We start from the raw sequence: 14,767 nt of genomic DNA on the forward strand, positions 1-14,767 counted from the left end.
GTTAGTCAGGTTAGGCTAGGATATGCTGTAATAACAAATAACGCTAAAACATCAGGGATTACGTCAACAAAAGTGCTCACACATGCAATTCCACTAATAGGTCTTCAAGATGACCTTCCTGCAGGGGTGCCTCAGCAATCCAGGCTTCACTTTCTCAGCACGGGGTCTCCCCAGTTTTTGTGATGGGAGAGGGAGGGTGCGGCAACCAAATCTTGTATCTGAAAGATGGCCGTTACTTTTGCTCCCACCTAATTGGTGTTAATGAACTGTAAGGCCACTTCACTTTCAAGGGGGCTGGAAAATGAAGGGGACGTAGGGATTATTGGGCTGATATAGCTGTTTCTGCCACATTTCTTCATAATCCCCTCATTTTCATATGCAGAGCAATTCATTTTCCCCAAATTTAGTTTCTAGTGTCTTTCCTCAGGCTTTAAACAAAACAACATCCTTCTGGGCTCTCTCTAGGATGGAGGAAGATGCAGGAGACAGAGCGAGCTTGTGCATTAGATGAATTATAATGACCAGTGGCCCCTTGCAGATTATAAAGCATCACAATCAGAGAAAACATATCTGTAACACTTATTCAGCACCAAGGCTTCACGGGTATTGATGTAATTCATCTTCACAAAAACCCATGAGTCGGGCACCATCACTAGCTCCACATTGCAGACTACAAAACTGAGATGTAGAGAAATCAATTAATTTTGCCAAGATCATACTGGTAATAAGTGTCAGAGCTGGGATTCACGTGCAAGCTGTCTGACCCAAGAATCCGTACTCTTGATCATTAGACTATGTTGCCTCCCTGCAGAATTGAGCACTACACAAATGTGCCTCTTCCCATCCCTCACAAAGCATATGTACCACAGTTCTAAGGCTGGAAACATCCAGACTGTAGCAGCAAGATCCTGGGCAATAAGCCCTACTAATAGGGTTCTCTGCTTTTATGCTTTTGCAGGGAATGGTGCGGCTGCAGAGAAGGTGCTCTGGGTAGTGGGTTGTATGATCAATATTATAGTGTTCGCCAAGATCTGCTTCTTTCCTACCTCTGGCATGTAGAGAATGATGCTTCCTCATCCTTGAAGTTAAGAAGGACCAGATGGTTCATTCTGACCACTACCCCCTTGCCCAAAAAAGTGTTAATTCTGGTGAAAGCATTTAAGAACTAACCCTTGGTAGAACATGCTCTCTTCCTCAATGATTAGGAAAGCACTTAATTCTATGGAGGTAACATCAGATTGAAGCAGATCATCTTGCTGCACTACCATAAGGAGGTCTCCTGTCTCCAGGGGCTCCCTGGGCCTATGGTGGCGTTGCAAGAGAAAGAAATAAAATTTCATTTTAATCTTCTGAGGTATGTTACTGAAGCAAAACTCAACTTACCCTGACTGATATATGCAGTATTTTAAAATGTGAATTGGGATAGATTCTGAGGTGGGTTGGATAAGAAGGGAAAATAGGATGAAGATTTTGTTGTCACTTAATCTATCTCTTTCCCGGGCATTTAGAAGCATAAATTACTGTTATCTTAGCAATTGGGTCATTTCCTCTATGAACCATTTCCACTCTGTCCTGGAGGCTTCTCAGGGGCAGCGCAGGAGAGTAGCCGGGCATCTGAGGTTATATAGGGACTTAGAATTCCTACAACATTCCTCTCTGAACGCTTAATGTCCTGCCTCTTGGGAAGGGCTAAAGATCACATGTGAAAGCTCGTTTCTTGCCTTGGAGGCAATATTTTCCTGGTAGGTCATGGAAATGGAAGTTGTCAGTAAAACGTATCCATTTCATTTTTTAGAGCTTTTCTGGAGAACGGTAACACAGTGTCATCCTTGACGAGCCTCTTATCTCCCATGCTTTTCCCAGTCTCTCAGCGCCCACTTCACAGGGCACCACTGGCACCAGGAATGATGATCCCCAAACCTCGGATCATTTCTTCAAGTGGTTTAACACGGACTTCATGTAAGATAGAAGGGGGGCTCTCACACACATCTGAGATGGCTTCAGTTCTCTCCGCATTGCTAGATCAGCTTCAGGGTTTGATTTGTAATTTTGGGGAAATCCAGAGTCAGAGGGACCCTTGAGAAGATTAGCAGTGTTTTCATGCAAGAGAGGGAAACGAGTCATCGCTATATTCCCACTGTCTTCCTAGTTACGCTCTCCAAGGCTCTCCCCTTCCCTCCCAGTAACGTCCGTAGTTTATAACGATTATGGCTCAAAACTCGTATTCTAGAAGCCAAACAATCTCTCCCTTTCTCCCCCTAAGAAAACAGCCTTCAGAAGGAAGAGCTGAGTTGCTGCGTGGAATGATTTCTCAGGTTTGAGTCCTGGAGTCCTTTCCTTACTCACAAAGCATTTGTTCTTTTAAAGGAACCAATATGTTTGTGTAACTGACGTGAAACAAGCTTGACTCCAAAAAGATTTAGCTTAATATCTGCCTATGCATTCTGGGGGCCGGCCGTCCACGGGATGTGCATTAAAGGCCCTGGCGGTGGCACAGCTCGTCACGTATGATATCGGGCACGCAAATGTGACGTGATGCCCATGTACTCTTGAGGGTAATTCGATGTGCCAGCCAGCTCGATGGGCAGAGAAGCTATAAACATAGTTGTCACAAGCAAGAAACAGCGCCGGGTCGAAGGCAGGCTGGAGAAGCAGGCAGCATTGGAACCTGTCTCCGAGCCCTAATGAAAGTGTTAATTAGTGTATTACAGAATTTACAGGGAAAACAGCCTCTCTGCCAGGCCCCTCGGTGACATGCTCTTCATTAGCCACTTCTTTCTCTGGCCCTCGCTTCTCTAGCCTCCTTTCCCCATCAAGGCACATCCGGGGAGGAGGGAGACAGCTGGAATTATGCTACAGAGGGAGGCTTTTGGGGGGCTTTGCTAAAAAGAGAAGGCCAATAGGGCGCACAACTGTCTGATGTTTATAGGAATAAGTACACATTTAATCTACATAATCATTAATCTTTCTTTATGTAAAAATGATTAGTAAATAGGGTTTTTAAGCAACTGTTTAGTTTACACATTGGCATCATAGATTAACTTATTTCTAAAACACTTGATTTTATCACTCTGCCTAATGATTTGTCACATGATTTATTGGGTAATATGATAAATCATGTGCAATTTATTGTTTATCCTATAAAGAGTGCAACAATTCGTTAAACAGTGATGAAACCCAGCCGTCATGCAGGGAAGCCCACCTTGCTCTCTGCAGCAGTCAGTGGGGCGAGCATTTCCCCCGGAATGGGGTGGCCCTTTCTGTGCCCAGGTTCATAGCATGGGGCAGTTAGACTGTGTTTAAATTAAATAGTTTTAGAAAATAATGGTGCAGTCATAATCTTATACTCTAGCCATATTTATTTTATATGGAAAAATAAAGTCTAAAGCCTGATGGGTGTTAAATCCTTGGATTTATTTGTGATAATAAATGTGGCATTCTTTGTTACGAAGGCATTAAACTTAATGGCAATGTTTCATGATACTGCATGGCAGTTGTGTTTCTCTCTCCCTGGCTACATTTCAGACCAAGGCACCCACTGAAAGGTTTTCTGGAACATTTCTGGGTGCTCCCTAGCTCGAAGGACTTCTTGGTGCATGAAGGCAGAAGGCAGAGCCAGTACCAAGGTCTAACCTGGGGTCCTGATTACTGATCTTAAGTCTCCTCCCAGGGACCTGGGGTCAAGAGAGCTGACCACTCCTCTCATCTTGTGGGGAGAAACCAGGGAATATCCAGCTCTGCCCTGGCATTCTGCCCTCCTGTCTCTTAGTTCTTTGCTGTCCCTTCCTTTCTGTAGAGATGTGTTTTGCCTGTCCCACTACCCAGCTGCCTTCTTCTGGTGAAAGAATCTAATTCTCATTCCTTCACTCTCAGCACCAATGACCTCCTCAGCTCTCTTGTGACTCAAGCGTGCATATGTCACCTTGAACCTTGATGGTCAGAGCAGGACATCATCCACTGACCATTTAGATTGTGTGGGTTTGAGCACAGGACCCAAGCAAGGCCAAGCAGAGTGGGAATTAATAGAAATAGCCTGAGGAAAGTGCCCAACTGTGGAAGTAAGGGGAAATTCTGGTAGCTACTTTGTCCTCCAAGAGTGTAGAGAAAGTGCACCCTGAGAGTGAAGCCAGCACAGGTAATGCCTGGGGAGACACAATCCTGTGTTAGTTAGTATATTACATGTTAAGTAGTATATGACCTTGTATGAGCCCCTGGATCCAGCCCTACCTGAAACAAGTTTCCCCTAGGACTTACTTGTTCTTGTATTCTTTTTTGTTCAAGCCAATTTGGCAGATTTTCAATTAAAATTTTTTTAAATGAATATATTAGCTCTTCCATAAGGCTGAGTCCATATTTTTTCATCAGGAAAGCTTATTATAGGGAGAAGGGACATTTCACTCTCTAATTTCCTTTTGCTATCTCTAACAATGGCACACACACTGTGATTCTCTGAGCACAGCTTTGGCAGAGGTGCCCTGAGGCTCTCACCTCACCCAGAATTGTCCCACCTTGACTTGTTTGCCATACTGGACCTCTACATCAAATTTTACTTTAGAAATAAGTTCAATGATTATAAATTGAAGTATGTGGCATTTTATCTAGAATATGCGTGTTTAGTCGCTCAGTAGTGTCTGACACTTTGCAACCCCATGGACTGTAGCACACCAATATCCCTTGTCCCTGAGATTCTCTAGGCAAGAATACTGGAGTGAGTTGCCATTTCCTCCTCCAGGGGATCTTCCCGACCCAGGGGTCAAACCATCTCTTCTGTCTCCTTGCATTGACAGGTGCGTAGTTTACCATTGAGCCACCTGGGACAACTGGACAACCACATGCAAAAGAATAAAGTTGGAGACTTCCCTGGAGGGCCAGTGGTCAAGACTCTGTGCTTCCACTGAAGGAGATGCAAGTTCTATCCCTGTTCGGGGAACTAAGATCCCACATGCCATGCCACACAGCCAAAAAAAGAAGAAAAGAATGAAGTTGATCTCTTTCCTCACAATACACATGTAAGCTCCTGCAAAAAAATGTACATTGTACCTTGTGTATGGCAGATAGTACCAAGCATGACACATTTTTATTTAGAAGGCTCTCATTAAACATAGACTAATTCTTTGAATAATCGGAGGGAAGTGAAGGCAATCTGAGTGTGAATGACACAGGTTTATTAAGTTGTTGAGAGGCTCAGCAGGCCTTTGATAAAGGCTGTGTATTTTTAATGCCCAGGGTGTATGGTAGATTAAAGATGACTAAAAATTCTTTGCTATTCCTCCATTGAAAGCTAGAGTCTAATTTCCTTTTCCTGAGTCTGGGATGGCCTTAGTGAGATAGCCTTTCCCCTTCATTAATAGATTGTGGCAGAAAGGATATTCTAGCCCTTCATTGTTAGGTCCTGAGAACACTGTAGCTCCTGCATGGTCTGTTTATAACGTTTACCCTGGAGGAAGCCAATCTACATGGAGGAAGCCCTCATATTCTGAGACTGCCATGATGTGAGGAAGCCCAACCTACCTGTGCAGGAGGCCACAGGGAGGGGGTCCTGGCCAGCCTCCAGTCATTCTGGCCCAGGCACCAGTCACGTGAGTGAAGAAGCCATTGGACAACTCTAGCCTTATCATCTGACTGTAACCACAGAAGAAACTGGGACCAGGAACTGTTTAGCTAAGAAATAGGGGAGATAATGAGATATCTCTGTTTGGTTCAGTGTGATTTGCTGTATAGCAATAGACAATGAGAATTGGGAAGAAGCTCCTTTATCACGCACACATGCGACATACGTGATTCTCCAGTGTTTTAGGGACTTTGAGTTAAGTGATCTCTCATGTTCCTTTAACCTTCAAAACACAATGGCCCCATAGATCCTGAGAGACGAGAGTTTCTCTTCCCAGTCTGGCCCACATTCTGTTTGAGAGTACCTGATGTGACAGAAGGACTGTGACTTTGAGTGAGAGCACCTGTGTTCTGCCCTTTTTCTGCCAGAAAGGAACTGGCATCTTTGGAGGAGCAGTTTTCCTCCCTTCCTGTGGTCTTGGCTCCTAGAACTCAGTTTATGTGTCCTGTACCCAAGAAGCCCTCATAGACCTTCCACGTAGTAGGAAGCCTGTCTCTCCTCTTCCATCCACCTGCTATCGCATCACATTGTCCAGTTTTCATCAGAGCACTGAATCCAGGATGGCCTTAGTGATTTGCTTGATTAGTTTTCTTTGGTCTTCCATAGAACGGCAAAGTGAAACTGTCAGTCTCTCAGTCGTGTCCGACTTTTTGCAACGCCATGGACTATAGCCTGCCAGGCTCCTCCGTCCAGGGAATTCTCCAGACAAAAATATTACAGCAGGTTGCCATGTGCTTCTCCAGGGGATCTTCCTGACCCAGGAATAGAACTCGGGTAGATTCTTTACCGTGTGAGCCACCTGGGAAGCCTCAGAATGGTAACACAAGGACAACAGAGACTTTGGTCTGCACTCCACGGATACTGTTGAACATGGGTAATGTTACAATGAATGGACAGGTTCCCATTCCAAAGCTATAAAGCGTCTATGGTACCATCAGTTAGGGCAGTCCATGATCTTAGGATCTGAAGACGAAAGAGCCCTGGACAGGCCAGGAACAAGGATATTATGTAGCTTACAAAACATTAGAGCAGTGATCTCTACCTAAAAACACCTCTTCAGGGGATGCCCAGAAGACCTCAGGGCTACCCCCAAAGAGCTCAGCTAGCTGAATCATAGTGGTGAGTCGCTGGCCAGTTCTGGGTCCTCCCACCCCTAAGGAGTTGTAAGTTTGGCAATGTGTTTATCCCTCTTAATCCCTCATAAAATACTATTTGCCAATAATGTCACCCTGTAATTACATTTACTGAACTCACTCTGCCTGTGTGTATGCTCTTTTTTCATTATGTAGCTTCAACCTTTATAATGTTACCAATTGACACCATAATTAGTATAGTTTACTGCAGCACTGATTATGAGGGGCCTCCTTGTCAATCAGCCTCTGTTTGCTTCTGTCGGAGGAGCCATTATTTCTTTACCTCTAAAAGTTGTGGTTAATTTGCAGGGCACGGGGGTGCAGGGCAGTGTGTGAGCAAAAGGAGAGCTCCCACGGCCAACTTGCATTTGACCACCCAGCACTTAAGTGGTCACTTTGCTTCCAGCCTTATGACATGTGGCCCTTGGCCCTCTGGGAGGAGGAGAAGCCCCTTAGGTCTGTGTGGAGGGCCAGGGCACAGCGTGCTGCTCCAGCCTCTTCCCCTGGGGCCCCACAGCTCAGGCTCTCTGGGGCTCCTTCCCCCACCCAGCACTCCCCTGCCCTACCTGCCTCCAGGGGCTTCAAAGAGGTAACAGATGTGGAAGAGCTTTTGAAATAAGCGTGCCATATAAATTCAAGGTGTTTGGGAATGGTTTTCTCATAAACCTGCCAACACTATCTTTTTGGAAAAGACAGAAGTCACAAATCCACTCTCATTTTCATTTACCCTGGTATTTCCTCAGCAGATGGCTAAAGAACTGTTTGTTGTGTGTCCTCTCTTCCAGCACCTAGAAGCTAGCGCCTTGCTTGGCAACCCCAAGGACCAGGCCTCCCTGAAGGCAGGGGTCTGCTTTCCTGTGATGCCCTCAGAGTTCCTGTTGGGAGGAAGGCAAGCACCCCTCCCTTCCCCCAAGATCCCAGTGCCCTTCCCAGACCTGTCTAGCTGCCCTCCCCTGGGGCTTCTCTGAAAGCCAGATACCTCTCCTTGTGTGACCTTGTGGAGAGCACACCCAGGTGTGACCTGCTGGACTTCTGGAGGCAGGAAGAAGCCCATCTCTGAGGCTCCTGGACTCTTTGTCCTATGGCATGTAAGGCAGGTCACTACCATCATTGCTGCCTACTGCATATCCCTCTGCCACACCCAGGCCCTACATCTGGGCTTGGAGCTGGAGGAGAGTGAGGAAATCCAGCATCAGCTGAAGCTCAAGCCTTATTCTCCAATACAGCTCAAGCAGCTACGAAGGCTAAGCATCTCTCTCTTCTGCCTTCTGACTCTGTTTACCACTTCCTTGAAAACTGGAAATGGCAAATGGCTAAAGGTGAAAGTAACTTAGACTTTTAACTGCTTCCCAGGTAACATTCTGTCATTTTTGAGGTGGCAACCAAGTGCTGCATTTTGGACTCTTTTGTTGAGTCCATTTCTTCTAAGGGATTCTTGCCCACAGTAGTAGATACAATGGTCATCTGAATTCAATTTGCCCATTCCCGTCCATTTTAGTTCACTGATTCCTAAAATGTGGATGTTCACTCTTGCCATCGCCTGTTTGACCACATCCGATTTACCTTAATTCATGGACCTAACATTTTAGGTTATTATGAATTATGCTTTACAGTATCGGACTTTACTTTCACCACCAGATACATCAGTGGGACATTGTTTCCACTTTGGCTCAGCCTCTTCGTTGTTTCTGTAGCTATTTCTCTGCTCTTCCCCAGTAGTATATTGGACACCTAGCGTCCTGGGGGGCTCATCTTTCAGTGTCACATCTTTTTGCCTTTTTTTGTACTGTTCATGGGGTTCTCAAGGCAAGAATACTGAAGTGGTTTGCCGTTACCTTCTCCAGTGGACCATGTTCTGTGAGGCCCTAACTAGCAGGGACATGCTCTTCAGCTGCTCCACAGGGCTGGATGAGAAGCCTGGTTCCTTGGTTGTCCCACTGCTGGTCTTTGCTGAGCATGTAGGTCCCTATAGTCAAAGCTATGTTTTTTCTGGTAACCATGTTTGGATGTGAGAGGTGGACCAAAAAGAAAGCTGAGCGCCAAAGAACTGATGCTTTCAAACTGTGGTGCTGAAGAAGACTTTTGAGAGTCCCTTGGACTGCAAGGAGATCAAACCAGTCAATCCTAAAAGAAATCAACCCTGAATATTCACTGGCAGAACTGGTACTGAAGCTGAAACTCCAATACTTGGGCCACCTGATGCGAAAAACCGACTCGTTGGAAAAGACCTTGATGCTGGCAAAGACTGAATGGCAGGAGGAGAACGGGGTGATGGAGGATGAGATGGTTGGATGGCATCCTTGACTCAGCAGACTTGAGTTTGAGCAAAATCAGGGAGACAGTGAAGGACAGGGAACCCTGGCATGCTGCAGTTCATGGGGTTGCAAAGAATCAGACATGACTTAAAGACTGAACAACAATAACAACAAGAGGTAACATTCTTGAGGACAGTTCTCCTACCGGTGTACCGCCAGCTTCCATGGCAGGAAGTTCCATGTTCCATATGCAGCCCTTTTCATTCCAGAATACCCGACTTGCTGCTCAAACCAGCCTCCCCATGTCTTTCACCTGTAAGTCCCCATTTTGCTCTTGGCTGTGACACAGAGCACAGCTGTTTCTCTGTTTCTCTAGAATCCTTTTTTTCCCCCTTCTTTAGCTCATCTGTCTCTCTCCCAGGATACCTGCGGTACAAACTTCAAGGGTCGGCCTTTCACACTTGTCACAGCAGCAACCAATAAATCACGTAGGATCTTAGCCTGCCTTCTGGAAATGTGTGGCAGCCCTTGTTTTCCAGGGTCTAGCCTTTCTTTTCTGTTCTTCTGATGACTTAACACACACCCATCTCCAGACCTTGTTGCCTGGGTATTAAATACCTACCGTGCACCAGCTGTACTGCTGACAGTGGGGAAGAACGTGAGGTCATCCATGCTCCATCTGGGACCCGGAGTCTGGTCTGTAGAGACCTGTTCTAACTTCAGAAGCGGAGAGCAGAGGTGGGATAAGGGTCACAGGAGCTGTGTGTCATAGTTTTCCTTGCTTTTGCCCAGGGTGACACTATGGGCTTCCAACCACACGCCAGTTCTTTTTCTTCCTGGTCATCAAATTCCGTTTCCTTCCCTGGCATCTTTTCTCCCCATCACTGCTGCTTGGAGCTGAAACTCCTCCCTCTGAAGAGTCCAGGCTACCCCTTAACATGTCCCTCCTCCTCATCACCCTCCTTAACTCTGCTTTCTTTCCAAAGCACCCCACTGCTCACTTTGGGAACTTGGAGGCACAGGGGTCTTTGCAGGTGAGCCCATCTTCTAATAGAGATGGAGAAAGGCATTTTGTAAACATCAGAGCAGATTCAGGCTCCCAGTGGATGTGCATGTAATGTGGCTTATGCTAGATTACTCTTGCTTAAGTTAGAGTCTGTGATTTAGCATTCCTGTTTAGCTGCTGAATTCCACAGAGGATATTGCTGGATCCCAAATCTTTTGTCAGTGTAATTGAGCATAACGTCTTTTCAGGTTTGTATTTCAAAAGATGCATTATCTCCTCTCATCCATTTGTTCTATTTGAGCTATTCAAAACTTTTAGCGTGCCTCATCCCTCGGAAGGAATTTGAGTTTTAGGCTGATAATTTATGTTTATGCTGAGAATGCGATTTCCTTTCTGCACCCAGAATGATTAATAGACTTCTCTCTGTAAATTAGTGTGGGAAAAGATATAGGTAAATCGCTAACTGGACTGAGAATTTCACTTCATTCCAATGATTTCTTCAAGCTCATTCTTATTCATGCTCCATAGATGCATGGTTTTTCCTGGACCTCATGCCCTTTGATCACATAAAAGTCCTCACCCGTGTTCCCAACCTCCTGACAACCCTCCTTTAGGAGCGAGGATCAGCCAAATACTCCTTCGCCCAGCAAAATCCAGCCTGCTGTCTATTTTCATGTAGTCCTATGAGCGAAGAACAGTTTTCAAATTTTTTAAAAAGGTTTAAAAACTCAAAAGGAGAATAATATTTTGTGACACCTGAAAATTATGTGACATTCAAATTTTAGTGTCCCTAAATAAAGTTTTGTTGGAATGCAGCAGCCTCATCCATCTATGTGTTGCCTAGCTGATTTCACACTACCATGGCAGAGTTGAGTAGTTTCCACAGAGACCTTACACCTGGCAAAACCTAAAATATTTACTATCTGGCCATTTGCAGGAAATATTCGCCAACTACTGCATTAGAGAAAGAATGAGCGTTTGCTTGTGCCTCAGGTTGATATTTGGACTTTTGGCTGCCTGGCTGTGTCTGCTTGTCTGTTAGTGATCGCATCTTAATTTTCCTTGGAGAACTCTGCCTCTATCCTCTCAGGCTCTGTGTTTGAATAGTTTCATCCTCCTTTAACCTGGCCCTACCACGTGACTTAAGCTGGAGCCAGTAACCTCAGCAGATTCCCCCAAGAGAGACTGATTGGTTCAAGATGGTTACTTGAGTCAACTGGACCAGTGGGATCTGTGTCAGGGCAGACATTCTTTCTTTGCAATGCGAATCATGGCATGCAGAGTGGAAGCAACTACAGGCATCTTGTGATAATGAGAGACTTGGTTAGAGAGTTAGAACTAGTGGCTTTATTTTAGTCCCAAAGCAAATCAGACCTGATGTCCCTATCACTTGTCTGGTGACAAGTCCTGAATATTCATTGGAAGGACTGATGTTAAAGCTGAAACTCCAATACTCTGGTCACCTGATGTGAAGAACTGACTCATTGGAAAAGACCCTGATGCTGGGAAAGATTGAGAGCAGGAAGAGAAGGGGATGACAGAAGATGAGATGGTTGGATGGCATCACCAACTCAATGGACATGAGTTTGAGCAAGCTCTGGGAGTTGGTGATGGACAGGGAAGCCTGGCGTGCTGCAGTCCATGGGGTCCCAAAGAGTCAGACACGACTGAGTGACTGAACTGAACTGACTGACTGCCTTCAGAAACAAAGTCTGGAAGAAGTCAAAACAGCCTGTGATTGCTCTTCCCATTCTAGACCAGTTGTCAGCATGACACATATGTGGACTGACAATTCTAACAGTATGTCCTGGCCCAGCCCCATCTGTCTGCCCACCCACAGTGCCCAGAGAGGCGACTGTCTCTGGCAGGATGCAGTCTGCAGCAATGATGGGGGTGGGGTTCTCCTGGGTGCCCTCCATGTTGTAGACAACTCTGGGGTTTCATGGACAATTGAACAGGTCCAGAAAACAGCATGTGGTGGCTTGAGGTTTAAAAGAATTCAGGCATATGGACTCAATTTCCTCTGTAGCACAAGTGTGTTTAAACATCGAGGAAGAAATGCCTGGGATAGATGGATTTCAAGTGTCTGAAATCTCTAGCACCCAGACTTGCCTCTCTGTGATGGCCCTTTGCTTTAACATGGGATTCACTCTAGGTTTTTGGTTGCCTCAAAAAGGTCTATTCAGCATGATGCCAGGAACTGACCCATTCATAGCAAGATGCTTCTCAAAACTAGGTTGTAGAGTGAGCCCTACTTGGACCCTCCTTTTGATTCTTCAGAGTGGGTCCAGTTTGGATGGCTCATGGTACACGTCCTACCCATATGGAAGACAGTGGGACTCAAGCTGGGTGTCTGGGATGCTCAGAGCTAGACATTTCGACCAAGGCACAGGGAGATGGGCCAGGGTCCCTGAATGGAGAGAGGCGGGCATGGCAGCCTCACAAGAGGGCTCATCTGGCTCAAGGCCCTTCTAAAAAAAGTCCTTCACATCAGGGGAAATGGGACAAGAAAGAGATGAGTGGCAGACTAGAGAGGGCAACTGTGGATGTAGTCCTGGAGAAGGGAAGCTCCTTTCCGCAAATCCAATCAAGACTGCACCCACTGCCAGGTTGCAGGATACAGCCCAGCATGTTATGGAGGAAGGCATTGGAAGAAAGAAATACCAACAACCTCAGATATGCAGATGATGCCATTATAATGGCATAAAGTGAAAAGGAACTAAAGAACTTCTTGATGAGAGTGAAAGAAGAAAGTGAAAAATCTGACTTAAAACTCAACATTCAAAAAACGAAGATCATGGCTGCCAGTCGCATCACTCATGACAAACAGATGGGGAAAAAGTGAAAACAGTGGCAAATTTTATTTTCTTGGGTTCTAAAATCACTGCAGATGGTGACTGCAGCCACAAAATTAAAATATCGTGCTCCTTGAAAGAAAAGCTATGACAAACTTTAACAGCATATTAAAAAGTAGAGACATCACTTTGCTGACAAAGGTCCGTGTAGTCAAAACTGTGGTTTTTCTAGTAGTCATGTATGAATATTAGAGTTGGACCATAATGAAAACTGAGCACCAAAGAATTGATGCTTTCAAACTGTGGTCCTGGAGAAGACTCTTGAGAGTCCCTTGGTCTGCAAGGAGATCAAACCAGTCAATCCTAAAGGAAATCAGTCCTGAATACTCATTAGAAGGACTGATACTGAAGCTAAATCTCCAATATTTTGGCCACCTGATGTGAAGAGCTGACTCATTAGAAAAGACCCTGATACTGGGAAAGATTGAAGGCAGGAGGAGAAGAGGTCAACAGAGGAGGAGATGATTGGATGACATCACCAACTCAATGGACATGAGTTTAAGCAAACTCAAGAAGATAGTGAAAGACAGAGAAACCTAGTGTGCTGCAGCTGATGGGGTTGCAAAGAGTCGGAGGTGACTTTAGCTATTGAACAACAACAATACCTGGAAGGAAGAGAGGTCATTGTTAAGGAAATCAGTTGTCAATATTTTCAGCTCCACACAAGGAGCACGTGCATATGGAGGAGTGGGCAAGAGGGTCCCTGGATGAGGGAGAAGGACTCTGGCATGCCCCTGGAATCAGGAGGCACAGCCTGCAGAGGGGGTCCCCAGGACATGCACTTGTAGCCCCCAGACCTGGGGGTGAGCCCTGCATCAAAGAGCAGAGGGGACCACACAACCTCCTTGTGGGCTCTGCTTCTCCCTGCAACTGTAGGGGAGAGCAAGAAATCTTTGGGACCAGGACTTCCCTGGTGGTCAGTGATTAAGAATCCATCTTGAAATGAAGGAAATGGAGGTTTGATCCCTGGTTGGGGACCTAAGATGCCACATGCTATGGAGCAACTAAGCCTGCACCCCATGAACTACTGAGCCTGTGAGACACAGCTAGAGATTCTATGCACTGCAATGAAAAATCCCACATGCTGAAATGTGCGTCTCATGTGCCGCGACTAAGACCAAATAAATAAAAAACCAACTTGATAAAAATGTATTAAACTTATTAAAGACAAAACATGAAACCTTAGGGATGGAGCCAACAGGAGGAAGGAGGGGCAGGGCTGTCCTCTTCTCTGTTGATGAGGGGAGCATGACTAAGGACTCTGCCTCCATGTGACAGCGGGGATTGGTTTACCGGGAACTCATTTTCCACAGCCCCAGGTGAAAAAAAGAACCCATCCATTTGCTAGAAATGAGCCAAAATCCCCTCCCAGAGGCATAAGACTTTTACTAAATTCTTGCTATTTCTGCTCTTTAGGCAAAGCCGATAAGGTGGTATTTGTGTTTCTGGGCTTTGAAATTTGGAGGCAACTTGTGGTGAAAGAAGAGGAAAGGAAAACTCTGGAAGAAAGTTCCAGATGTCTGGAGCAATGTCTGGGACCAACGGGGGAGGGTGGGGCCAGTCTGGGAGTCAGCTCCTGGGGTGGTGAGTGTGTTTCAGAGCTCAGAAGGACAGGCTTGATTACTGGTTGGAAAGCATAGCAATGGTAGTCTGTTCAAGATGGTCCTGCCTTCTTTCTCTGCTCATTCTAAGAGTGTGACTTCCTCAGAAGTAATTCAGAGGCTGCTCATTCCCTCTTACTGTCCACCATCTGCTGGAATGGCCCCTTGGGTCTCAGGAGAAGAGAAGGTCAGGGCACCGTCCTCAAGGGACTATCTGCTCAGCTGGATGACCAGGTGAGTACAGTAAAAATAAAGGAAAATACAGAGGCTGCACTATTTGTGAACATCCAGAAGGTGCTGTGGGGC

The 14,767-nt window shown here is 45.8% G+C and overlaps 1 long non-coding RNA gene across 1 annotated transcript; it reads left to right on the forward strand.

Annotated features, from left to right (window-relative positions):
* Positions 1-3,959: 3,959 nt before the first annotated feature.
* LOC145514793 (uncharacterized) lies at positions 3,960-10,820 on the forward strand. The gene is made up of 4 exons (XR_014060465.1): positions 3,960-4,135; positions 4,788-5,009; positions 6,218-6,485; positions 7,530-10,820. It is a non-coding gene; the product is annotated as an uncharacterized LOC145514793 (long non-coding RNA).
* The last annotated feature ends 3,947 nt before the right edge of the window (positions 10,821-14,767 follow it).

The sequence above is a fragment of the Giraffa tippelskirchi genome, chromosome 7, assembly GCF_054371585.1.
Source record: "Giraffa tippelskirchi isolate mGirTip1 chromosome 7, T2T-mGirTip1v1.2.pri, whole genome shotgun sequence".
In the NCBI taxonomy this organism is placed as follows: Eukaryota; Metazoa; Chordata; class Mammalia; order Artiodactyla; family Giraffidae; genus Giraffa; species Giraffa tippelskirchi.